This window comes from Bombyx mori, chromosome 10 (assembly GCF_030269925.1).
Source record: "Bombyx mori chromosome 10, ASM3026992v2".
NCBI lineage: Eukaryota > Metazoa > Arthropoda > Insecta > Lepidoptera > Bombycidae > Bombyx > Bombyx mori.
In genome coordinates this window covers 11,523,207-11,536,957 of record NC_085116.1, presented here as the reverse complement: position 1 = coordinate 11,536,957, position 13,751 = coordinate 11,523,207, and the positions used below count along the sequence as shown (strand labels likewise).

At 38.4% G+C, this 13,751-nt stretch overlaps 1 protein-coding gene across 9 annotated transcripts in view; it reads right to left on the bottom strand.

Moving 5' to 3' along the window:
* LOC101742820 (RNA-binding protein Musashi homolog Rbp6) overlaps positions 1-13,751 on the bottom strand; it is a 557,845-nt gene that overhangs the window by 25,083 nt on the left and 519,011 nt on the right. The gene's annotated exons all lie outside the window — the stretch shown is intronic.

Here is a 13,751-nt window from a genome sequence, read left to right as displayed (position 1 = left end):
AAGTAATAACAAAAGTTTGACAATTGCGGATAAACAAAGTGTTTAATTATGTGTGTGTGTCAAAGACATGGTAGTGTGTGTAATGTTTTTTTTATTGATTTAATGTATTTTTATGCCCAATTTACAAAAATATTAACATTCTACACTCCTTCTCTATAGTCTCTATGAGTGTGGGAAATTTCATACTCCTCCGTCCGCGCAATTTTCGTAAAAATGGGTACAAAGTTTTTGCTTCACGTATTAATATATATATATACAAAGTTTATTTCCAATATAATTGGATTTACGATTACGTTTTGTGTTTCATATTTCCTAAGAACATGAGCTATGTCAAGCGTGAAAACCAGTGAAATTCAATCTTGTCTCGGGACTAAATACGAGACTTCGTTATAACAATATGCTCAATTTAAGTCAAAATTGAAGTATGCAGGTCTGAGCAAATACCCTTTCAGGTTCGACTTGTGAAATTGTGGAATAAAGGAGGCAATGGAATCGTTCGACAATCAGTTTCGTTTCACGGTTCCGGTCGCAAATTGAATTTTAATGTGCTTTGGTGAGTTCAAGGGCTTCTTGTTCAAAACTAATCGTAATATTTCTCCAGGCTTCAACTGATTGTTGATTATTTATTATAAAGTAGCAGATCCGGCAGACTTCATAGTGCCTCAATCGATAAATAAAAGACAAAAGGAATCCGTCCGACGGGGGGACATCAAAGCGAAAACAAAATTGTTATTTTTATTTAATTCCGAGCATTTTCATATTTATATACCTTTTAAACCTCTGGACTTCCACAAATAATCCAGCCAAATCGGTCCAGCCGTTCTCGAGTTTTAGCGAGACTAACGAACAGCAATTTATTTTTATTTATTATAAATAAATAAATAAAGTTTTCAGTAATATGTTATTACTAATTTAGAATTCGTAGTTAATAATTGATTTCATAGTTGGATTAAAAAATCGGATGTTTTGACATTTGTTACTTTTTTTCTGTCGTATAACCTAATAAAATCAGCAAGTAATAATATTTGACACTTGATATATCTAGCCTCGAACTAATCCCTGTTCCGTGCCACCGACTACGAACGTAAATTAATGTACCTCATAATTAAACCCTACATTTAATCGATCCATTAAGTAATTTTAACGAACAGTATGACTCTCTTCAGAGCTTATATCTTCCCTCTCCCCAATTGGGGTGGCCAGGAGGCAAATATAAATTACCCAATCTACGCTTACCCAAAACTCGAGCAATAGAATTTTCGCGGTCTTTAAGAAAAATATGTAGGCTTATTTAAAATCCACTTGGATGGATACTTTAAGACGATGCTCAAATTAATCTAGAAGATTCCTTGAAATAAATTATTCCTGAGGTGATTGATAGTGTCACAAAATCATTGTTTTAAATCAACGCTAATTTAATTTATTTCATATTTGTTATAGCCTTACATGATCATATTAATAAAAAAAAAGAGTTCCATAGTATTGTAAAAAACACGAAGTGACACTTCGAAAGGAATATTAGTAATATATTTTTTTAATAGATCATAATTGCCGGCCTTTTGTATACTTTACTTTATATGTAAAATACTACGTGTTACTTTAGTAAGTATATGTGTTACTTTAGTAAAATTAAAGATGTATCTGTGTTGCGTTTTTTTTTAAATTAAAATGAAATCTAATCAGATTTGTAACTGGCAAAACCAAAATAAATTATGTTTATTAAAATCCGTTCATCATTATTCCTGAGACAAACGTGCAAAACACTTAAACTTAAATTTAAAAGTGTGCATAATCACTACGTGTCCCCGTTAGCACATAAAGCCGGGTCCACATTTGTCATGCGGACGTCACACGGCGACAAATGAAGGCTTTACTATGGCGTTCGCGCACTTTGTGCACTTTACCAAAGTTTCTGCCTCGTTGTGAAACTACGTGCTTTCGCATTAACGTAGTGTGGAGTGAGTGAGTTTTTAAGGTGTTGAGTGTCTCCCAAGTTTCATACCTAGATATACCGGATATTTAATTCTTAAGAAAAATACTTTTTGTATCCGATAGCAAAAAAATGTTTGCTACTGGATAAAATTCTTCGTTCTTGGATAATGAAAAAAAAAGATATTTTTTTTTATTGCCCTTGTAGGCAGACGAGCATACGGCCCACCTGATGGTGAGTGGTTACCGTCGCCCATGGACCTCAGCAATGCCAGGGGCAGAGCCAAGCCGCTGCCTACCGATTTTGACTGTTACCAATTATGTAACATTTTGTTACGTAGTTAAGTTTCGTTTTTTTAGATACATATTTACGTTACATTGGGACCTTTGTTAAATCGTAGACACCAAATTTTAACAAGCACAATGATCTATCAAATCCAATGAAGCTTTAAAAATGCACAAGTATAAGTTCGAGGTAGCGTCTGTATTATTGCTTACTACAATAGTGTTTACAATATCAGGACCCATAGATATAACCGGGAAACGTCAACAAGGTTATTTTTTCTGAAGTTGTGCCCATAACAATAGTGACTAGCGAAAATGTCCGTGTTGCATTGAACAATTATTGCAACACCTTTAGACTGAATCGCATCATTAGTTGGCAGCAGAAGGAGAGAGAGCCGGTGCAAACTCTTATGGTCTCGTAAAGGCTTCACCAGCAATGAAAGAAGAATAAGACTTATGGATTATTGAAAGTAGTGAATGATTTATAAATAATATTGAAGTAAGAACTCATTTGTCAGGAGATGACATGGAAGCAACATTAAACAGAGAAAAACACGTATCTGAAGCCGATACCTTTGAGAGCTTAATGTCTACTCAAAACTGATGAAAATAATGAAAAATATGTATGAAAACATGACTGAATAAACTAAAAATGGATTATGGATTACAAAAAAAATCATTGCAACTCCGGTGTACTATTTTCATATTTGTTAGTTTTGTATTATAGTTAAAACTGATTTAGCATCGTTGGGATTTGGAAACCCGTGAAACAAAAATGGCTTGTAAATTGCATACATGTTTTTGTCATTTTTTATTTGCGAAATGAAAAAAAAATCCTCTGTTTAAAACCAGTATTTAATCAAATCGAAATACATGAAGAAAATTCAGGGAGGGGTTCGGTCGTTAATTGATTTCGCGTCGCAGCCAAACGGAGTGGGGAAACAAAAGCTCACAAACAATTCACATCGGAGTTCGCAATCCCGATCAAGCATTCGTGATCGCGACGCAGTTTAATGACACGAAAAATAACAAAGGTAAATTGTATTTAGCCCCCGGTAGGCTGGCGCTCCCTCCGACCCTATCGATCGCTATTGAATGTTCGACGAACGCGCTAAGATCTTCAGCTTAACTGGGCCGGCTTAACGCTACCTCATCGCACCCATGCTTCGAACTCCACTTCTTACGCTGTCGATGTATGGAAAATTTAATTGTTTCGCGAGAAAACACCGCGTTTTACACTCCACCACTTCGGCCCACGGTTTGCACGTTAAGGTGAATTAATACGAATTTGAAAGGAGTCATTAAATTTTCACTCGATTGATTTTGAGTGAAACCTTTTAAGGTAAAACAGTAATGTCAATAAATTCGAGGCAGAAGAATTGTGTCTGCCTTTTAGGATCTCGATTCTGTATTTTATTTGAATGTAAAGCTTTTGGACAGCTTTTAACGAATGATGAGGCTCATTGAAAGCTTTCACGTTGAATTTTCAAATAACATTAAATAAATCACGACTGAGTACGTTACAATATTCAATTACAGTGTTCAACTTATGTTTGTACTTTTAGTAATATAAACATTTTCGTCAGTGATTGTACATAATTTCAATTGGATATACAAAATACATCATTATTTATTATGTGTATACAAGTATACATATAATGACATATAAAGAGACATATAAATGTTTTTCTGCTGATGTTTGAGTTAAGATTTATATATTCTTTGATGTCTTTGAATGGTACAGTGCAGTTGGGTGACATTAACTGAATTTTATTTCTATATTTCGTGCAAGATACTTGTAGCGGTCTTCGGGCAATACGCCAAATATACTATTTCTTGCCAAACAGCATAACAATTTGTTCTGTACGTAAACGAATATAAATTGTTGGATGCTGAACTAAACTAAGGGGTTTTGATCTTTGATAGTCTTCTAAACATAAAAAGAAAAAGGCATCTCACTTTCGATAAACGCCAATGATATAAAACGTGAAGAAAGTACAAGCTAAGCGACTTTGTGCGATAGTAAACACGGCGCGGGCGTAACATACGTAAAAGATAAACGGAGACGACAGGGGGAAGGGCCCAAAGGGAGAGGAGTCAGATAAGTTTATCAGGGCAACCTCTCGCCTCGGTATTGACAGAGCATCATCGCTTGCCTGGCCCTGATTGCCGCTATGCGGAAGTCGGCAAAGAGCACCGGATGGTAGGTGAGAGCATTGAATTTCATATAAAAACCTTGCTGTAAAAATCTCTTAAGGCCAACTGTTTAAGTTTTTTTTTATTGCTTAGTTCGGTGGACGAGCTCACAGCCCACCTGATGTTAAGTGGTTACTGGAGCCCATAGACATCCAAAACGTAAATGCGCTACCCACCTTGAGAATAAGTTCTAAGGTCTAGAGTATAGTTACAACGGCTGCCCCACCCTTCAAACCGAAACGCGTTACTTTGCGTTTTTAAACGCTTTACATTTATTAAGTGTGTTTGTACGGAAAAAGAAGCCGCGTTTTCTGTTCATTACATTGATGAAAATAGGAAAATATTCACGCAGCGGATGCGTGCTCGACTTAAGCACGTAAATACTAAAGAAAATTTGATGTCTTATATAAAAATCGTATTGCGAACGTACGTCGTTACGTCAAGGAGATGAGTCACAAATCTTGCGCTCAACAGGTCACGGATAATGAAATACTCTTCCGCGCCCCGGGATCTCTCTCCATATTTACGTAACTGTTGTTCGAAGGAATAAGATAAGCGAGAGTCAACGTTTTTTTCCTCGAATTTCGACGCACTTACTCAAAAACGTTGCGTTATTTATTTAGACAGCAACGCGAAGACCGAGCCACGATGGATAGGACGTGTTGGATTCAATTCGAAAATTTATCTTAGACTTGAATCTTATGATACTTATGTCCCTGTACATTTTTCATAGCTGTAGTCTACTTATTTATTTTCCTGTCTAAGTTTTAACCCTGTAACTCCACCATAGAAACTGACGATGAGGCATAAGCACGAGTGGGCACTTACTGTTTTGCCTATTTCTATCTGGAAGTATTGTATTTTGAATGGTATGAAAACTTTCATGTAATCGTTTCAATAAAAAACTTTGCATTTTTTTTTATATTGCTTAGATGGGTGGACGAGCTCACAGCTCACCTGGTGTTAAGTGGTTACTGGAGCCCATAGACATCTACAACGTAAGTGCGCCACCAACCTTGAGATATAAGTTCTAAGGTCTCAAGTATAATTACAACGGCTGCCCTACCCTTCAAACCGAAACGCATTACTGCTTCACGGCAGAAATAGGCAGGGCGGAGGTACCTACCCGCGCGGACTCACAATAGGTCCTGCCACCAGTAACTAAAAAACTATGCGTACTTTAAACTATGCGTTCGAACAATGATCATGCGCAGAGCAGATAAGAGTGAAACTTCTTAGCCCAATAAAATAATAATTGGTATGAACGCGGTACAAATAGCTTTCGAGACATACAACCATAGAAAACCTGGTAGATACTTGATCGATATTCATGAAAAACATATTTGGGTTCTCGACATAATTCATTTCGTATTCCATTGAATCACGGTAAAATGACCCCCTCACTAAGGAAACATTACATAGACATATTTACATTTAGGTGGTTAAATAAGAATGCAGGAAATACTCGTGACATGTTTGATGCTGAATTTTAAATAGCGCATGGCGTCATAGAAATGGTGGTTGGTGTACATTAAATATTAAGGTTCGGCATCGGTGCGACGCGTGCAACATTCATTGCGCCGCGAAGTCCAACAAACGCCCGCGGCTATTTCTGGTTAGATCGATCACGCTGAACGGAATTTTTTATAATTTATTATTGCAAGGAAGCACACGCTTGAATTGACATAACTTTGATTTGTTATTCTATTTTGTTTTCTTGGATACGTTTAGAAAATAATATCAAAGGCATTTGATACTTTACCACTTTTACTGCTAGGTAGGACCTCTTGTTTACTGGTGGTAGGACCTCTTGTGAGTCCGCGCGGGTAAGTACCACCACCCTGCCTATTTCTGCCGTGAAGCAGTAATGCGTTTCGGTTTGAAGGGTGGAGCAGCCGTTGTAACTATACTTGAGACATTAGAACTTATATCTCAAGGTTGGTGGCGCATTTACGTCGTAGATGTCTATGGGCTCCAGTAACCACTTAACACCAGGTGGGCTGTGAGCTCATCCACCCATTTAAGCAATAAAAAAAATAATTACATCGATGTCGAATAAATTCGTAACTAACCAAAATTTACTTGAATGTTAATTGAAACAAAATCACGCCGGCAATTGTATAACCGAGCGGAACAAACAAATACGCCAATTAAATTGAAAGCAAATGGAGCCGACCTGGTTATCGGTAAGTACTCAACTGTATTAGCGACCGTTTGCAATTGTAAGTAAACACGATTAACGCCGCAGTCGCTGCCTTACTAATTCGTATCACGCTCAAAAAGGCACTTGAGCGTAGGGGAAAAAGAGTATTACGTTCCGAAATGTCCAGTTAGATGGTGACCGCGCCGTTTAGGCAATCGAAAAGTATAATGAAATTTGTATATTAGCCCAGAACGGGGACGCGAACCTTATAAAAGTATTTCCGTGTACGCAGAAAAGCTTCTAGAAAAAATTCTCGGCAAATTCATATGAAATTACAATGTATTGAATTTCTGAGCGTTACCAGCGTACGATTTTATTTAAGTAACTAGCTGACCCGGCAGACTTCGTAGTGACTCAATCGATAAATAAAAGACACATCAAGGGGACACATCAAATTTTAAACCTTCTCTGGACTTTCACGAATAATTCAAGACCAAAATTAGCCAAATCGGTCCAGCCGTTCTCGAGTTTTAGCGAGACTAACGAACAGCAATTCATTTTTATATATAGAGATTGTTAAACTACTTATATCTGTTTGCAGTTGCATCTCATTAAGATTCTTTTAATTTGTAAAACAAAATGTTTCTATTAAAGTTGAAGATATTGTATTCATTTCATTTAATATCTTACTTACACTGCATTTCAATGTCATTTAATGTTGTATGCAATTTCAGTCTTAAGTACGTAGCTCTTACTATTTTATATTACTGTTTCATATAACGTCGTCGATATAACATCGTCGTGGCCTAAAGGATAAGGCGTCCGGTGCATTCGTATATAGCGATGCAACGGTGTTCGAATCCCGCATGTGGGTACCAATTTTTCTAATGAAATACGTACTTAACAAATGTTCACGATTGACTTTCACGGTGAAGGAATAGCATCGCGTAATAAAAATCAAACCCACAAAATTATAATTTGCGTAATTACTTGTGGTAAGACCTCTTGTGAGTCCGCCCGGGCAGGTACTACTACCCCGCCTATTTCTGCCGTGAAGCAGTAATGCGCTTCGGCTTGAAGGGTGGGGCAGCCGTTGTAATTATACTGAGACCTCCCAACTTATATCTAAAGATGGGTAGCGTATTTACGTTGTAGATGTATATGGGCTCCAATAACCGCTTAACATCAGGTGGGCTCTGAGTTTGTCCATCCATCTAGGCAATAAAAAAAAATCATGATTAAATATTTTTATTCTGTGTCTGATGGCTGTTGATAAATAGGCTTCAGTAAAGAAACATATTATTTTAAAATTGTCGTAAACTGAAATGACAGAATTGTCAGTTTTCTCGAAATCCACTCACTACATTGGAAACTTTATTACATGAGAAAGTACGTGTAGCTGCTCCAGCAATTAGTAGTAATTAAGTAGGTTGGCACAGAGCAGCCTTATCTTTTGCAACGATACTACAGACTAGATTACAGTCTGCGGCACGTAGTTGAAGTGTCGCAACATGCTTTGCATGAATCTGTACGCGACTTTCATACGAGTCTCAGGAGGAGAGTTGCTTCAGCACCTCTAATGTAAATGAAATTGTGTGCAGGCGAAATAAAGCAGGGTTTCTTGGCCGCTATTTATCGCCGCTCGTGTCTCCTAACTCCCCCGTAATGGGTATGTGGAGACGCCGGCACCGAGCCCGGTAATGAACCGGCCTGCCTTAACGTATGGCCTTTATTGATGACGCCAGGGCCCTCAACACTCTCGCTACTTTATTGTCTCCCTACGCAATGACACTGTTTCAATTACGCGTGCCTTCTTACTAAACTTAAAGGGGATGCGATTACCGCGTCTCTCGCAATAGATAACAAGTACTAGTTACAAGTTATTTGATCTTGAGACTTATTCTTGGTAAAACTTAAAGATTTTATTTAATAAGTGCCATCAAGTCACGTTTTCTTATCTACTTATCGGCTTCGTAAGTTTTGTTTTACATGTCCGATTGACTCCTCACACTATGCTTTGCCAATTCCCTGAACGCGTTTTTTCCAGAGGCCTTTGGTACTGCATCGCGCTATTAAGTGACCTCCATTAGTTAGTCAAATAGAATCTTTAACTGCATTACGGTACGACTGTTTTTCGTTTAAACAGAGATTAGCGTTGCGACGTAATCGAGTATAATATTTCCGTTCAAGATTTTCATCATCACAATCTTGACTATGAAAACTTTCCGCTAACATAATGAATTCAGAAGCAATTATGCACATACACGGAGTAGGTACAGTTGGTTCATTAAGGAGCACGTGTGATTAATTAATTTTCTTTCACGCTTCAAATTTAAGTTCGAAGTAGAAATCGTTAATGGCCGGAAAGGCCTGTTGAGCTATAATTTACGTTTTACGTTCGACTAAACTTAGTTGCGCCAAATTGCGTGCGTTATACCTCGGCCCTTTATAACCATTAAATTTATAGTACATAGGAAATTAACTGGATGTTCAACGAATGATTAGATCTATATTGAGATCAAAGCCTATGTTTGAATCTGAGTGCAATACACACACATACATATGTATGGATGATCTTAAAAGAACGCTTTATATGTTGGTGAGATGGCAGATGAATAGTTTATTCCTATAATAGAGCTATACATTTTCTTACCAATGTATTTAAATAAATTTTTAAATTCAACTAACTATGTTTAAAAAGCTAGAACAATATATTTCACAATTTTACTATTATTAGATTCTAAAGAAAGAGAATCCAAGATCTTTATTTCATTATATTACAGCATTAGGGTTTCATGGAAAAGAAACGTAAAGTACTTAATTTCAGTATTAAGAGCTGAGTGAAGATTCTGATGAATCACAACGAAAATGAAACTGAACTTGTTACTTCTAACAATTCTCAAATGCGACACCGAACTTTCCGTTTTAGTGCTCGCAATCTATATAGCATTACGTTCCGAAAAACTTGGGAGAGGACTAGATAAGACCCGGTCAAATCCTCGAGGCCGCAACTTGCCAATTGTAAGTTTCAATGAAAAGGGACGGTCGTCGTTGATATATGAACGGCGTAAAAATGGGTACCGTCGAAATCGATAGAGCTTAGGCGGGTCCGGCTAGAGCGGGGAGTTTATGGTAATCACGGTGCGGAGGAATCCGTGATTGATTGTTCGACGCGAAATACTCGGGCCGAATTCTGTACTCCTATATTAGATATTCTTGTATACGTCACTTGATTTCGAACAGAATTGACGAAAGAATCTTTTGTTTTTCATTGTTAACGAAATTTTCTTCTCTACTGTGTGTTTTTGTTGTGATTTACCGTAGTGTGTTCAATTTTGTTGATCTAAATATTTCATATTAAGCGATTTTCTCTTTCTTAATTCTCCAATTAATTATCGTTATCATGCTATTAGGCGTCAACGGAGTTTCTATATAATTGTGGTAGTTGCGCTGTAATGGCAGACTGTAACCCTTTTCTTATCTTCTTATCTATTAAAGACTCAACCGTACAGGGTCGTACGGGCCTCTGTTTAATGTGGCAGTAACGACGGAGATACATCCAGGACCCTTCCGAGGACCTGTTAAGACGCAAAGAGAAATGGCTATCGAGGCTCCCAAGATTTAAGTGGCAGTTTCAAATGTGCCTACTTTTAGTGTTATTTCCTAAACGGAAACCATTTGTTTGCCTCATGCACGATCGGGTAAGAGGAATGTATCGTATCTACTTCGAACGTATTTACGGCAGCGTTTAGGTAATTGTTATTATCTGGACTATTGTTGTTGCGTATTGTTTTTAAGCGAACGCGTTAATTTTATTGTATCTTTAACAGTTTGCACTTCCAAAATATGTTAACATAATACTCTGAAATATGATGGGCTGGAGAACAAACAGTGCTTAGAGAAAAAAAAAACGCGTGGCACTCGGGAACTGCCGCGGTAAAGCTATTGCATAGCATTTTTTATCAACTTATGCAATTATAATTAGACAGTCATAATTTAATATTAAAACAATAATAAAACAAGACCACGCTATATTAAACATTAATAAAAGCAAAACTTTAACTGTCCCCTTCACACTCATAAGCTAGACCGCGCGAGAGAGAGAGATAGGCAGACTTTTTGTGATGCGCATGCAGTGTGACGTCACGCCACGCGCTTATTTACAAACACTACACAAACGCAACGTGTGAATGTGTTGATCGCGAGCTACATGGTAGGCGGAGTGAGGGGTGTAAGGTTTTTTTCGTTACGAAATTTCATGATTCCGCTCTCAAGCCGCGCTCAAGGTCCGCGACAAAATCTATGCAATAGCTTAAAAACATGGGAAGTACAAAATTGGGATTTCCAATCCCGTCCAACCATTTTCTTTACGTTGTTTTGGCGCGCCATTAGTGAAACGTTCGATAAAAAGTGACTCTCGTCGAACAAAACTCGAACCCGAGCAGGCTTGGGTTTTGTTCGCTGCTTGTGTCGTAAAAGTCGCGTATTCGCAGAACTCGTGTACAGTCTTCGAACTTGTAACTCAGGAATGATGGATGCCGATGCGTGTTTTATGCGCGAACTTTAAATATAAATATTTCGAGCCAATGCTACGCCGGGAGTAGGTTTCATTTTAAGCAACTAAATGTTGAGTAACGTGGTCTATCTTATGGTTCGACTATGGCGACGAGTATTTTCTTGTTTGAAATGTAAGATGTGTTTTATTTCTTTGCAATCGGGACTTTAGCCTTATTTCTCAAGGTTTGACACTACGTATAGAAACGAGACTGTCGACGATTTGCTACCAGAAGGTTCTTGGTTACTTTGGTCACATTGCTCGGCGGCCACCAGACAACCTTGAAAGATTGATTGTGGTGGGCAAGGTAGAAGGGAAAAGACCCGTCGGCCGGCCACCAAACCGTTGGTCGGATCAGATCACTGGACTCTCTGTTGCGAACGCCCTGAGAGAAGCCGAAAACCGAAGCAAATGGAAGCTGATGGTACAAAGAGCCACGAAGGGCTTTCAGGGACACGACCTTCAGCAATGAAGTATTCGACTAAGAAGAAGAAGGAGTAGACACTACGTAAAATCTGTAACAGCCATGCCTGAGAGAAATAAACGAAAGGTTGTTGTAAATGGAGGCAGGCTTAGCCTTAAATTGTTTTTTATTGCATTAAGTTTAGTTGAGCCTATAGACAATACAACGCGAATATCGCCACCCATTTTGATATTTAAAATCGTAGTCTGAACTGCGTTGTTGCCAAGTGTTCGAAAGGAACCCACAACTGCTCCGCAGCAAAACAATTACAGGTTAAAACCTGTGCGGGCTAACTACAATCCCAAATACGGGTACTTGAGTACTATTTGAAAAATCAGTGATTCTTATCTTATGACGACAGCACATGCTTCTTTGATTCCAAACTGTTAGATTTTCACTCATTAATCCACGGTGTTGACGCAATTTCTTTAACTTCACATTATTTACCCATTTTGAGGCATGCCAGTGCTTTGTTGCTAAAATTCATGCTAAGCGGAAACAATGAAGGCTGTAATGTGTAAGGACGTAATGGAGTGACGAGAAATTTGTAGTGAACGTTTTAATGGAGACCCGTATTTATGTTTCAAAGTGCAACACCATCCAGTCTTCCTGTCTCGCGGCGTTAATAATTACGTAATCATTTTAAGCACAATGAAGACGCTTTGAGCTCCTCATTAGTACTCTGATTATGTTCAAAGATTTTTGTCGCTTTAGATGTGTTAAAGTTTGACGAGAACTCATAAGACGTTGTCTTTGTTACAATGATAAGGTAATAAATACTATATAGTTTTGTTTAATTTCTTAATAGGGTGGACGAGCTCACGACCCACCTAGTATTAAGTGGTAACCGGAGCTCGTTAGCATTTATAACGTAAAAGCGGCCACCCACCTTGAGATATAAGATCTAAGGTCTCAGTATGGTTACAACGGCTGCCCCGCCCTTCAAACCGAAACGCATTACTGCTTCACGGCAGAAATAGGCAGGGCGGTGGTACTTACCCGCGCGGACCCACTAGAGGTCCTGCCACCAGTAACTAAAAAACAATGCGTACTTTAAACTATGCGTTCGAATAATGATCCTTCTTAGCCCAATAAAGATGAATCGGTATGAACGCGGTACACACACCTTGAGATATGTGTTCTAATGTTTCAGTTTTAAAGTACAACGGCTGAACCATCCTTCGAACAGAAACCCATTACTGCTTAATGGTAGAAATAGGCAGGGCGGGGGTACCTACCCGTGCGAACTCACAAGACGTCCTACCGCCAGTTAACGAAATTTCAATGAATTCTGTAATCGATTGTACCTGTTGTATCTGTTATGAGGCATAGTTTGTCAGTTCTTTTAATAATTAGCTGTGTATCATTGAGTAGCTTTTTCGATCATACATTTTATGTCGATGATCCCTTATATTTTTATTTGGTTTATGCATATCGTCATATCGTCACCCTACTGGTGTCATGCGGGAAGGCGGAGTAGCTATTATCTTAACGACCATTTTAATATAGAAGATGACATATTAAATTTACGATGGTAGCTACTCGCGATGTAAACGTCGGCGGTGACGTGACGCCTCTGTCTTCTTTATTGCGTATGTAAACATAACTATCGCATGTGTTTACGATTTACTAAGGCAAAATTTTAATGATCCGATTCGTTTTCGAGTCACGTACAGGCAATATAACCAGAGAATGGTACGCTAATTCACGGGGAAGTGTCGGAAAAACATAAAAGAAACAATGTTTTTACTTTTTGTCCGTATTAAGTTTTGTTGTTTACGACTCTGAGCGGAACAGGAGTTTGTCATTACATTGATCATTTTCCCAGACACGCAACGGAGTAGGGGAGAAATAATAAGCGATAGAGGTCTGGTTCGTCCGATTCTCTGACAGGTATGTGTAACGCGCGCGCCAGAAGAGAGTTCACCTCTCGTTCGCACGGAAGCGAACCGTAATTACTCTAAAACACTACCCATTTGTTTGATGTCTTTGTTCGTTGTTTGCTCCGCTCAGGACGAGTATCGCCCCCGTGATTCCGCCCGACACATGCCGTGAATTTCGTACGACCATTAGACGCGAAACAATGGGGTAAGACACAAAAAACAAGCATTAATAATAAGGGAATACGCATCGACGCCGGAAAGGGTGTTCGTTCCCGCTCCTTTCAACGGAGATGAATG